This window comes from Monodelphis domestica, chromosome 3, assembly GCF_027887165.1.
Source record: "Monodelphis domestica isolate mMonDom1 chromosome 3, mMonDom1.pri, whole genome shotgun sequence".
Classification (NCBI taxonomy): domain Eukaryota; kingdom Metazoa; phylum Chordata; class Mammalia; order Didelphimorphia; family Didelphidae; genus Monodelphis; species Monodelphis domestica.
The window spans coordinates 379,576,305-379,591,196 of NC_077229.1; positions in this window are offsets into that span (position 1 = coordinate 379,576,305).

The window sequence follows — 14,892 nt, forward strand, 5'->3', positions numbered from 1 at the left end:
CCTGGTTCTGTTTTCTATAGCTTCCATTTTGTGTATGAGGTTTTTCATATTTTCCTAAACTTTTTCATTCTTTTGATTTTGTTTTAGAGCTTCCTGCTGCCTTGTGAAGTCATTTGCTTCTAATCGTTGGCTTCTAGTTTTTAATGACTGGATTTCATCCTTGATTTTTTGGTCATTCTCCTTCTGAGCTTTCATCTCATCCTCATTTTCAAACTGGTTAATTTTGGCTCTCAAAACATTATTTTCTGTTTTCAGATGACTTATTTTGCTTTTTAAATTCTTGTCCCAAGTTGTCGTCAGCCTCTCTTAATTGTTTTTTGAATTGTAATTTGAGTTCTTCCTAAGCCTATGTCCAATTTGCTAGAATTTCCATGTTTTTCTTTGGTGTTCCTTGATCCTCCTCAGTTCCATTTGCATTTTGTTCATTGCCTGGATATAAGCTGTAGATTGTAATACCTTGTTTTCTTTTTCTAGTGTGTACTCATATTTCCCCCCTTCTTTGCCTCTTGTAATTGCCTGTGGTCTTGCTCCTCTCATTATTTCCTGAATCTCTGGGTATAGGCTGTTCTGTCCTAAAGGGGCTTCTTTTCTGTTCTGCTGATTGACCAGGTTAGGCTGATAGTATTGTTGAACCCTGAGATCAGATCTTCCACAGCTGGCAGCAGAAGCTGAAAAGGACCTGGGCTTCTCACTTGCCTGTAGTTTTCTACAGCCTTTGGCCTTGGAGTTTAGTCAGCAAGGCTTTCAGATCAATCTGTTGGGGAACGGTGTTGGAGCTTCAAATTCCTTGCCCTCTGAAGGCTTCTTATCTTCCTTATTGATAAATGCCAGGGTGGAGTTGATTTGCAAAGCTGGATGTACTCTAAGGCCAAAATTTTGAGAAGGGGGCAGGCATGATGTAGTGTCATGGCTGCAATTAGGCTGCCTGTCCTATGTTTCTTCTCCAGCTGCCTCTACTCTGCCTATGTTGAATTCCCTGAGCCTGGCACAGTTGTTCCAGCAAGGTACTCCCTCTGGTTTAGAGCCCTTCCTTGTCCAGAAATTCCAGGAACCATTGGCGGCTCAGCACTGTACTTGGTGGAGGGCTCCTAGGATCTTCCTTCTTCCTTACCCTTATACCCAAGTGTCCTACAGTTCATAATTTTTTTGGGGGGGGATATTCCTTTTAATTTGAGTCCAGCAGGAGGGGTTCCCTAGCTCTGTCCTGTTGTAAGATTTGATTTTCAGTACCCTCAAAGCATTGGGTTTTTGATTTGGTGAGGAACATTTTGTGGCAGTCTGAACTTTTCTTGTCTCTAAGACGACATCTTGACTCCACTTCCAGTAAATACCTTTTGACCTAGCAATATCATTAAGAGGCTTTTATCCCAAAGGTACAAAAATGAAAAATAAGACAGATTTATATGTACACAAATATTAAAGGCATCATAGCTTTCAGGTAGTCCAATAATTCTTATATTATTTGTTGCGATTTATTTTCTAAGATGGGACAAAGAATTGGAAAGTGAGGGGATATCCACTTTTTGGTAAAAGACTAAGTAAGTAATAGTATATATTTTTATGGAATACCATTTTTTTCTGTAAGAAAGGATGAACAGGAGGAATTAAAAAAAATCTAGAATGATTTACAAGAATTGAGGCAGAGCGAAATAAGAAGACTGAGGGGAACATTGTACACAGTGAGAGGAATAGTGTACATTGAATACCAGGAATAACAGTTATTCTCAACAATGCAATGATCCAAAATAATCAGAAAGGACTCCTCATAAAAAATGTCATCTGCTTCTAGAACTGCTCATATTGGAATCCTGACCAAAGGAAATTTTTTCACTTTCTTAACCTTTTTTCATTTTCATGCTAAAAGATTAATATGAAAAAAATTTTACATGATTATACATATATAACCTATACACGATCATTTACCATCTCAGTGGAATGGCTGGGGGAAGGAGAGAATTCATGACTAAAAATTCTTTGTAAAGTGTTGGAAACTTTCTTTCTAATATGTAATTGAGGTGAAATCAAATCAAATAAAAACTTTTAAAATTTTGAAGCAACAGGGCCAACAGAAGGTTAGGAGGAGACATTTAGACCTCATTAAGACATATTAAGAGTTCAAGAAGAGGGGTCTGCAACAACAGGATAATGGGAGAAGCAGACCCTTGGAAGCAGCTCTGACAGCAATAGCATTCAAAGCAGCAGTTTCCAGAGGTCTCAGCAACAGTTTCAGGAGTTGGAAGAGATAAGGTTTAGCAGAATATGAATTAAGAAGGCAAAATATGAGCCAAGATGATGAAATGGAATCCTTAATTACTTTATATGTTTAGAATAAAATACATTATTATGCGATCCTCAAGACAAATCAATAGACTGATAATCTATATGTCTTTCCCATAAAATGAATGCTCACAGTAATACACATACTTTGTTACTAACTGTTGATTAACAGAGCTATGATGTAGAAGGTGAATTATTATTAGATCCCTCAAAGTTCTTGAAAATAAGAAAATTTTCAAATGATTGAAATTCAAGAAGAGATAAGGCAATATTTTATACTGAACAGTGAGTATTGATATTTGACAAAATATTTGATTCAGTTATTTTTATATAATTTGTTGAAAGAGATACTAGTTTGAAAAAAATTATTTTATTTTGTAACCTAGATTACCAAATCCAAAAATCTTTTCAATAAAGAACATTTCAAACTGATATTTCCAACCATCTGTCCTACTTTCCATAAATACTTATTAAGACACATTATAATAGGCATATTCTACGATATAATGATACTGAAAAAAGCATAACATGTCTATCCTCAAGGACATTGGAGTATTAAAGACAAAACTGCATACAGTTACATTATAATATAAAACATTCCATTTACATAACAAAAATATTGAAATAAAAGTATAATGCAGTTTTATAGTGTAGTTAACTCACATTGGTGAAAATGAAAGAAATTGCCTTTTATTTTTAACAAGAAGGTTTTAAGGGACCTAATTGAGGAAGAAGGACGTTAATGGAAGAGAGTAATCCAAAGTTCTGACATCTGGGGGGGCTGGGAGCAAAAAGTTTCTCCTTCTTTAAAACAGTCAGTACATTTTTGCATTACTTTGATGGCATCTTGCAAGTCAAAAAATGTAACCTCTCTATTCAGTGAATTTCAGTTATTCCCTATCACATATGGGATCAAGTTTTAAATATTTTGATAGATACTCAAAACACTTAATAACTCATCTCCACACAGATCTTTATAGTCTTCTTACATTTTACTCCCTACAACATTCATTTCTCTATATTGGCTTCCCTACATTGTGGAACAGCAAGGAGACCTGTTCTACAAACAAGACACTCCATCTCTTGTCCCTGTTAATTTTCTCTGATTAGGCCTCATGTCTGGAAAGCACTTACTTCTCTTCTCCACTTCCTGACTTCCTTCCCAGCTAAAATGTTGCCATTTGCAGGAATGCTTTCCCAACTCCTATTAATTCTAATTGCTTCTTTCCATTATTCATTTTTCACTTTCTTGTTTATGACTTGTTTTATACATATTCATTTGCATGTTGACTCTCTTATTTAACTGAGCTTCTTGAAGGAAGGGATTGTTTTGAGTCTCTTCTTGCATCATAATCATTAAGCACAATCCCTGGCACATATTATATGCTTAATAAATGCTTACTGGCTTAGTGAAGTAGGATTACAAAAGCAGAACCAATTGTTAGATGTTATGGAGAGCCAGCTGTCTGTTTCATTTAAGGAAAAAGCTTTAAATATTCAAAGTTTTCTAAAAAAGAGAAAGTGACAAAAACTCTTATATCAAAACAAATATGAAGGATTCAGAAAAACCTATATGAAATTATGCAGAATAAAGAAAACAGTATCATATATATATATATATATATATATATATACAATGGCTGAAATACTTTAAACAGAAGGAATGATAAAATGTAATAAAATATGATAAAATTATAATGACATAATTAGACCCCAAGAAGAGTTGGGAAAATGTACCTCCTTCTTTTCATGACAGATGCAGTGGAACTATGAACAGGTATAGGATATTGAAAATATTATCAGATATATTCATTGTGTTTGGTTTCACTCAAATGATTTTGGGGAATTTTTTTTCTTTTGTAACTTTATTACAAAGGATGGCTAGAGAGCACATTCAGCAATAAATTAATATAATAGTATTCTTTTAGAATTTGATAGGTGTTGAAGCTATTGTTCATAAAGTAAGGACAATTACTTCCTTCAAAGAATATATGGTTAAATATAGAAGAAAGTAATTGTGGGAATGGTGGCAATGTGCTATGTTCCCCAAATTATAAGGATAATATGGCAGAAAAGAATAACATACCCCTTCCAAAAATAATGACTGTGATTGTTTCAAAACATGGAGAGAGATCTTATAGAACTACAAAGCAATTTGCTGTACAGTTAAGAGTAAATGATATGTGGCAAGAGATAGTCTCAAATAGTGGTCTTGGAGAGGCAGCAACAAACTAGCACACTATAACATAAGGGGGGACATTACATTACTAGGTAATGGCCTTTGTTATGGAGATGACTAATTGATGATAGAGGTTATCAAATAAGTGATTGGAGTCTACAGAGAAATGAATATGATGCTAAAAATAAATAAATATTTAAGATATATATGCAATTTCTATAATTCAAAGAGTTTTTTAAAAGTTGATACAGGAATGATAGTGGGGTATTCTACAGTTCAAACGACAATTCATCAAAACATCAACCCAACCAATAATAGGTCAAATTAAGCCTCGGCGACTTATGAGAAAGAATGCTATCCACACCAAGAGAAAGAACTGTGGGAGTAGAAACAAAAAAGAAAAATGTATGACTTATCACTTGTTTATATGGGCATATGATTTCAGAGTTTAGTTTTAAAAGATTACTATATTACAAAAATGAATTATATGGAAATAGGTGATAATACATGTATAACCCAGTGAAATTGCTTATCATCTCCAGGAGTGGAGAGGGAAGAGGGGAGGGAGAGAATAGGAATTATATAACCATGGAAATATTTTTTAAATAAATAAAAATTTTTTAAAGTATTTGCAAGGATGTCACATAAAAGTAGTCTCAGCAATTTACTTTCCATGTAGTATTAAAGGTTCAGATTTTATATTTATTCATATCTGGGTGATATCACTGATCCCGTCGCTGTTCTCCATGTTTTTCATTATAATTGCATTAGTTTTTAAGCAAATGCACTGCTCCTATTTAAAAAATTAAAGGATAAAAAAAGATGTTGCTTTCTATCTCATCTCTTCCCTTATAAAATCCCTAGTTACTGAAAGGACATTTTACTTTTTTTTAATTAAATATTTCATTTTTTTCCAAATTACTTGTTAAATATTTTCTTTTTTTAAAAATATATTTTATTTGATCATTTCCAAGCATTATTCGTTAAAGACATAGATCATTTTCTTTACCTCCCCCCCCACCCCCCATAGCCGACGCCTAAGTCCACTGGGCATTAGATGTTTTCTTGATTTGAACCCATTGCTTTGTTGATAGTATTTGCATTAGAGTATTCATTTAGAGTCCCTCCTCTGTCATGTCCCCTCAACCTCTGTATTCAGGCAGTTGCTTTTTCTCGGTGTTTCCACTCCCATAGTTTATCCTTTGCTTATGAATGGTGTTTTTTTCTCCTGGATCCCTGCAAGTTGTTCAGGGACATTACACCGCCACTAATGGGGAAGTCCATTACGTTCGATTATACCACAGTGTATTAGTCTCTGTGTACAATGTTCTCCTGGTTCTGCTCCTCTCGCTCTGCATCACTTCCTGGAGGTTGTTCCAGTCTCCATGGAACTTCTCCACTTTATTATTCCTTTTAGCACAATAGTATTCCATCACCAACATATACCACAGTTTGTTCAGCCATTCCCCAATTGATGGGCAACCCCTCGTTTTCCAGTTTTGGGCCACCACAAAGAGCGCAGCTATGAATATTTTTGTACAAGTCTTTGTGTCCATTATCTCTTTGGGGTACAGACCCAGCAGTGCTATGGCTGGGTCAAAGGGTAGATATTCTTTTGTCGCCCTTTGGGCATAGTTCCAAATTGCCCTCCAGAATGGTTGAATCAATTCACAACTCCACCAGCAATGAATTAATGCCCCAACTTTGCCACATCCCCTCCAGCATTCATTACTTTCCTTTGCTGTTATGTTAGCCAATCTGCTAGGTGTGAGGTGATACCTCAGAGTTGTTTTGATTTGCATCTCTCTGATTATAAGAGATGTAGAACACTTCTTCATGTGCTTGTTAATAGTTTTGATTTCTTTATCTGAGAACTGCCTATCCATTTCCCTTGCCCATTTATCAATTGGAGAATGGCTTGATTTTTTGTACAATTGATTTAGCTCATTATAAATATGAGTAATTAAACCTTTGTCAGAGGCTTCTATGAAGATTTTTTCCCAATTTGTTGTTTCCCTTCTGATTTTAGTTATATTGGTTTTGTTTGTACAAAAGCTTTTTAGTTTGATGTAGTCAAAATTATTTATTTTACATTTTGTGATTCTTTCTATATCTTGCTCGGTTTTAAAGCCTTTCCCCTCCCAAAGGTCTGACATGTATACTATTCTGTGTTTACCCAATTTGCTTATGGTTTCCTTCTTTATGTTTAAGTCACTCACCCATTTTGAATTTATCTTGGTGTAGGGTGTGAGGTGTTGATCTATTCCTAGTCTCTCCCACACTGTCTTCCAATTTTCCCAGCAGTTTTTTTTTTTAAATATATTTTATTTGATCATTTCCAAGCATTATTCGTTAAAGACTTAGATCATTTTCTTTTCCTCCCCCCCACCCCCCATAGCCGACGCCTAAGTCCACTGGGCATTAGATGTTTTCTTCATTTGAACCCATTGCTTTGTTGATAGTATTTGCATTAGAGTGTTCATTTAGAGTCTATCCTCTGTCATGTCCTCTCAACCTCTGTATTCAGGCAGTTGCTTTTTCTCGGTGTTTCCACTCCCATAGTTTATCCTTTGCTTATGAATGGTGTTTTTTTCTCCTGGATCCCTGCAAGTTGTTCAGGGACATTACACCGCCACTAATGGAGAAGTCCATTACGTTCGATTATACCACAGTGTATTAGTCTCTGTGTACAATGTTCTCCTGGTTCTGCTCCTCTCGCTCTGCATCACTTCCTGGAGGTTGTTCCAGTCTCCATGGAACTTCTCCACTTTATTATTCCTTTTAGCACAATAGTATTCCATCACCAACATATACCACAGTTTGTTCAGCCATTCCCCAATTGATGGGCATCCCCTCGTTTTCCAGTTTTGGGCCACCACAAAGAGCGCAGCTATGAATATTTTTGTACAAGTCTTTGTGTCCATTATCTCTTTGGGGTACAGACCCAGCAGTGCTATGGCTGGGTCAAAGGGTAGATATTCTTTTGTCGCCCTTTGGGCATAGTTCCAAATTGCCCTCCAGAATGGTTGGATCAGTTCACAACTCCACCAGCAATGAATTAATGTCCCTACTTTGCCACATCCCCTCCAGCATTCATTACTTTCCTTTGCTGTTATGTTAGCCAATCTGCTAGGTGTGAGGTGATACCTCAGAGTTGTTTTGATTTGCATCTCTCTGATTATAAGAGATGTAGAACACTTCATCATGTGCTTGTTAATAGTTTTGATTTCTTTATCTGAGAACTGCCTATCCATTTCCCTTGCCCATTTATCAATTGGAGAATGGCTTGATTTTTTGTACAATTGATTTAGCTCATTATAAATATGAGTAATTAAACCTTTGTCAGAGGCTTCTATGAAGATTTTTTCCCAATTTGTTGTTTCCCTTCTGATTTTAGTTATATTGGTTTTGTTTGTACAAAAGCTTTTTAGTTTGATGTAGTCAAAATTATTTATTTTACATTTTGTGATTCTTTCTATATCTTGCTTGGTTTTAAAGCCTTTCCCCTCCCAAAGGTCTGACATGTATACTATTCTGTGTTTACCCAATTTGCTTATGGTTTCCTTCTTTATGTTTAAGTCACTCACCCATTTTGAATTTATCTTGGTGTAGGGTGTGAGGTGTTGATCTATTCCTAGTCTCTCCCATACTGTCTTCCAATTTATCCAGCAGTTTTTATCGAATAGTGGATTTTTGTCCCAAAAGCTGGGATCTTTGGGTTTATCGTATACTGTCTTGCTGAGGTCGCTTTCCCCCAGTCTATTCCACTGATCTTCCTTTCTGTTTCTTAGCCAGTACCAAATTGTTTTGATGACTGCTGCTTTGTAATATAGTTTTAGGTCAGGGACTGCAAGGCCCCCATCATATGTGTTTTTTTTCATTATTTCCCTGGATATCCTTGATCTTTTGTTCTTCCAAATGAACTTTGTAATGGTTTTTTCTAAATCAGTGAAGAAGTATTTTGGTAGTTCAATGGGTATGGCACTAAATAGATAAATAAGTTTGGGTAGGATGGTCATTTTTATTATATTGGCTCGTCCTATCCATGAGCAGTTAATGTTTTTCCATTTGTTCAAGTCTAGTTTTAGTTGCGTGGCGAGTGTTTTGTAGTTGTGTTCATATAGTTCCTGTGTTTGTCTTGGGAGGTAGATTCCTAGGTATTTTATTTTGTCTAAGGTGATTTTGAATGGGATTTCTCTTTCTAGTTCTTGCTGCTGAGCTGTGTTGGAGATATATAGAAAAGCTGATGATTTATGTGGGTTTATTTTGTATCCTGCAACTTTGCTAAAGTTGTTGATTATTTCAATTAGCTTTTTGGTTGAATCTCTAGGATTCTTTAAGTAGACCATCATGTCATCCTCAAAGAGTGATAACTTGGTCTCCTCCTTGCCTATTTTGATGCCTTCCATTCCTTTATCTTCTCTAATTGCTACTGCTAGTGTTTCTAGTACAATGTCAAATAGTAGAGGTGATAATGGGCATCCTTGTTTCACTCCTGATCATATTGGGAATGCATCTAGTTTATCCCCATTGCAGATGATATTAGCTGTTGGTTTTAGATATATACTGTTTATTATTTTTAGGAATGACCCTTCTATTCCTATGCTTTCTAGTGTTTTTAATAGGAATGGGTGTTGTATTTTATCAAAGGCTTTTTCTGCATCTATTGAAATAATCATGTGGTTCTTGCTAGTTTGCTTGTTGATGTGGTCAATTATATGGATGGTTTTCCTAATGTTGAACCAGCCCTGCATCCCTGGTATGAATCCTACTTGATCATGGTGAATGATCCTTCTGATCACTTGCTGGAGTCTTTTTGCTAGTATCCTATTTAAGATTTTTGCATCTATATTCATTAGGGAGATTGGCCTATAGTTTTCTTTCTCTGTTTTTGACCTGCCTGGTTTTGGAATCAGTACCATGTTTGTGTAGTAAAAGGAGTTTGGTAGAACTCCCTCTTTGCTTATTATGTCAAATAGTTTGTATAGTATTGGGATTAACTGTTCTCTGAATGTTTGATAGAATTCACAGGTGAATCCATCAGGCCCTGGGGATTTTTTCTTAGGAAGTTCTTTGATGGCTTGTTGGATTTCAATTTCTGATGTGGGATTATTTAGGAATTCTATTTCCTCTTCTGTTAGTCTAGGCAGTTTGTATTTTTGTATATATTCATCCATTTCTCCTAAATTGGTGTATTTATTGCCATATAATTGGGCAAAGTAATTTCTAATGATTGCTTTAATTTCCTCTTCATCGGAGGTGCTGTCCCCCTTTTCATCTTTAATGCTGTGAATTTGCTTTTCTTCCTTCCTTTTTTTAATTAGATTGACCAGTACCTTGTCTATTTTGTTTGTTTTTTCAAAGTACCAGCTTCTTGTCTCATTTATTAAATCAATAGTTCTATCACTTTCGATTTTATAATTTCTTCCTTAATTTTTAGGATTTCTAATTTGGTCTTCTGCTGGGGGTTTTTAATTTGATCACTTTCCAGTTTTTTCATTTGCATTTCCAATTGATTGATCCCTGCTCTCCCTTGTTTGTTAATATAAGCATTCTGGGATATGAATTTACCTCTGATTACTGCTTTGGCTGCATCCCAAAAGGTTTGAAAGGATGTTTCGCCATTGTCATTTTCCTCGATGAAATTATTAATTGTTTCTATGATTTCTTCTTTAACTAAACGGTTTTGGAGTATCATATTGTTTAATTTCCAATTGGTTTTAGATTTGGTTTTCCATGTACCATTACTAATCATTATTTTTATTGCCTTGTGATCTGAGAAGGCTGCATTCATTATTTCTGCTTTTCTGCATTTGTGTGCTATGTTTCTGTGACCTAATGTATGGTCAATTTTTGTGAATGTGCCATGTGGTGCTGAGAAGAAGGTGTATTCCTTTTTATCCCTATTTATTTTTCTCCATATGTCTATTAATTCTAATTTTTCTAAGATTTGATTCACTTCTTTCACTTCTTTCTTATTTATTTTTTGATTTGATTTATCTAAATTTGATAATGGTAGGTTTAAGTCTCCCACTAGTATGGTTTTATTGTCTTTTTCTTCCTTCAATTCTCCTAGTTTCTCCATTAGAAATTTGGGTTCTATATTATTTGGTGCATACATATTGATTAATGATATTTCCTCATTGTCTATAGTCCCTTTTAACAAAATATAATTACCTTCCCTATCCCTTTTGATCAGGTCTATTTTTGCATTGGCTTTATCAGATATCATGATTACCACTCCTGCCTTCTTTCTATCAGTTGAGGCCCAGAAGGTCTTACTCCATCCTTTAATTCTGACCTTGTGGGTGTCAACCCGCCTCATGTGTGTTTCTTGAAGACAACATATGGTAGGGTTTTAGATTCTAATCCATTCTGCTATTCGTCTACGTTTTATGGGTGAGTTCATCCCATTCACGTTCAAAGTTATGATTGTCATTTGTGGACTCCCTGGCATTTTGATTGCCTTCCCTAATTCTAACCTTTTCTTCTTCGGCTCTACCTTTTAGTCCAGTGATTTACTTTGAAACAGTCCCCCTTGTCCCCTCCCTTGATGTTTCCCTTTTTAGTCCCTCCCTTTTTGTTCCCTCCCCCTCCCCCCTCTCTTTCCCTCCTTTTTTGTTCTCCCTCTCCCCCTACCCCCCTTGGTTTTCCCTTCTCCTTACCCTTGTTGGGTAAGATAGAATTCAAGATCCCAGTGGATCTGGATGTTTTTCCCTCTCAGAGTTGATTTCCCTGAGATTGAGGTTTAAGTAAACCCCCCCTCTCTTCCTCTCCTTCTTATAGGAGTTTTCTTCCCCTCCCCTTCCCATGTTAATCTTTGTGTGAGAATGATTATTCTATTTGGTCTTTCTTTTCCCCCTATTTATACATTACATTTTCCCCACATATTAGTATACATAGATTGATATAAATGTAGTCCTTATAGAAGAGAGTTTGAGTAAAGGAAGAAGATAACATTTTTCCCCTTTCCTTAATATTTACCTTTTCAGGTATTCCTTGCTCTTTGATTTTCGGTATCAAACTTTCCACAGAGCTCTGGTCTTTTCTTTGCAAAAAGTTGGAAGTCTTCTATTTTGTTGAATGCCCATACTTTCCCTTGGAAATATATAGTCAGTTTTGCTGGGTAGCTGATTCTTGGTTGGAGACCCAGCTCTCTTGCCTTTCTGAAGATCATGTTCCATGCCTTACGATCATTCAGAGTAGAACTTGCAAGCTCTTGTGTGACCCTGATTGGCATTCCTTTATATCTAAATTGCCTTTTTCTGGCTTCCTGTAGGATTTTTTCTTTTGTTTGATAGCTTTGGAATTTGGCAATTACATTCCTGGGAGTTGTCTTTTGGGGGTTTAGTGTAGAAGGTGTTCTGTGAGCTCTGTCAGTGGCTGTATTGCCCCGTTGTTGTAGAATCTCTGGGCAATTTTCTTTGATTATATCTTGTATCACCATGTCCAGTTTGGTGTTTTTTTCTGGCTTTTCTGGGAATCCAATTATTCTTAAATTTTCTCTTCTCCCTCTATTTTCCAGATCTATCACCTTGTCGGTGAGATATTTTATGTTCTCTTCTAATTTCTTGGTGTTTTGGCTTTGCTTTATTAGTTCTTGCTTTAAAGCCTGGTTTTCTTTTACAGTTTGGTCAAACTGGTTTTGTAGATGCGTGAATTTCTTTTGCATTATTTCCCACTTTTCCTCCCAGAAGGCTTCCATCTTTTTGGTCATTTCTGATTCAAATTCTTCATGGGTTTGTGGAGAGTTTCCATTTTCTTTGGAAGATTTTGGAGCATTTTCTTGTATATCTTCTTCTATCTGCTCTATATTTTGTATTTTGGCTCCACAGAATGTGTCCAAAGTCGCCCCTTTCTTCTTATTTTTCTTGGTATTTTGGGGCTTCTGTGCTTCTGTGGAGTTTGCCATCTCTGAATGTGGAGGATTAGCTTTTCTTATCTCTGTCTGGTGTTCAGAGGCTTTAGTCCTGGGCAGATTGTCGGTTCTATGAGCTTTCCCTGGGTTAAACTGAATATGCCTCACTGGAACTGGAATGGAGGGGTCGGACCACGAGGCCACACTCTCCCCCCGGCTCTCTGGGTCGGGTTGCTTCCCGGAAGTTGCCTTCAGAATCGCTGGCCGTGAGGCTGTTTCGTCGGCCTGCGGGGGGATGGGCTGCAGCTTCCCCAAGCTCCGAGGGTAGGGACTTTCACTGAGACTTGGATAGCAGGATCCAGCCCGTGAGGCGTCTTGCCCGCCCTGAGGGTTGCTGTTGTTTCGACCCTACTCTCTGCAGCGGGAGCTCCAGGCAGTGACTTTCACTGGGACTCAGATAGAAGGCCCTGAGGGTTGTTGTTCCGAGGACCCTGCTCTCTGAGCCAGGCCGGGCTGCGGCTTCCTGGAGCCTTGGACTCTGCGCTCCTACCCCTTAGGTCCGAGTGATCTCGGGTTCTGGCTTTTGAGGGGAGCCTTACCTTTTGATCCGGGTCCAGGTCCAGGAGGAGGGTTCCCTCTGTGCTGCTGATCGTTTTGAATTTTGGCGCCTTAGGAGCTTATAGTTTGAGATCGGTCGGGAAGGGTTTTCCGGAGATCTGAACTTTAGCTTTCTCTAAGCCGCCATCTTAACCGGAAGTCCTTGTTAAATATTTTCAACATTTTTTCAGTCACATATATAAAAACAACTTTTGACAATTATTTTCTAACATTTTAGGATTCATATTATCTACTTTCCTTCCTTTCCTCCCCATGTCAGTTAATAATCGAATATAGATTATACCAGTAAGTTCATGCAATACATATTTCCATATTGCTTATGTGGTTATAGGGGAAACATATCATATATAAAATAAAATTTAAAATCCCATGAAGGAAATATAATGGAAGATGGCATAATTTGATATGCAATCAGGTGCCAACAGTTTCTTCTTTGGATGTATATGTAATTTTTCAATAAGAATCTTTTGTGGTTTTCTTGGACTCATTTTGCTAATAATGGTCTAGACATTAAGAGTTAATGACCTATAATATATTTGGTACTGTATACATTGATCTCTTGGATCTATTCTGTTTCTTTTCAGTATTCTCTTGAGTCTTCCAGTCGAAAGTTATATTTTCTATTCAGCTCTAGTCTTTTCAACAGGAATGCACAAATATTTTCTATTGCATTGAATATTTATTTTTGGATATACCTTTTTTGCACAAAGGATTATATTCAGTTTATCTGGATATATGATTAATGGTTCTATCACCTTTCCCATTGAATATTATATTTCAAGTCCTATAATGCTTTAATGTAGAAGTTTCTAAATCTCTACTATCCCAATTTGGACTCCACGGTATCTGAATTGTTTCTTCCTGGCTATTTGAAATGTTTACTTCTTAACCAAGGAACTTTGGAATTTGATTAAAATATTGCTAGGACTTTTCATTTTGGGACCTCTTTTAGTATGTGATCAGTAGATTCTTTCAATTTCTATTTTATCCTCTAGTACTAGAATATGAGGACAATTTTCATTGATAATTTCTTAAAATTTAATTTTTATTATCTTTATTATTAGATTTCTAGATAGTCAAATAATTTGTAAAATTTCATTTGATATATCTTCCAGGTCAGCTTTTTTTCCCAATGAGATATTTTATATTTTCAATGTTTTTTTCATTCTTTTAATTTTGATGGATTATTTCCTGATAAGTCACAAAGTCATTGGATTTCACTTGCCCAATTATAATTTTTTTCACTTTAAACTTTATTTTATTTGGTCATTTCCAAACATTATTCATTGCAAACAAAGATCATTTCATTTTCCTCCCCCCTATCCCCTTCCCACCACCTCTCCCATAGCCAACGCACGATTCCACTGGGTATCACGTGTTCTTGGTTTGAATCCATTTCCGTGTTGTTGGTATTTGCATTAGATTGTTCAATTAGAGCCTTTCCTCAGTCGTATCCCCTTCCCCCCTGTAGTCAAGCAGTTGCTTTTCTTCCGTGTTTTTACTCCCATAGTTTATCCTCTGCTAGTGGATAGTGTTTTTTAGATCCCTTCAGATTGTTCAGGGACATTGCATTGACACTAACGGAGAAGTCCATTACCTTCTATTGTACAATAGTGTATCAGTCTCTGTGTATAATGTTTTCCTGGTTCTGTTCCTTTCGCTCTGCATCATTTCTTGGAGGTCGTTCCAGTCTCCATGGAATTCCTCCACTTTATTATTCCTTTGAGCACAATAGTATTCCATCACCAACATATACCACAATTTGTTCAGCCATTCCCCAATTGAAGGGCATCCCCTCATTTTCCAAATATGGCCACCACAAAGAGTGCAGCTATGAATATTCTTGTACAAGTCTTTTTACTGATTGTCTCTTTGGGGTACAAACCCAGCAGTGCTATAGCTGGATCAAAGGGCACACAGTCTTTTAGTGCCCTTTGGGCATAGTTCCAAATTGCCCTCC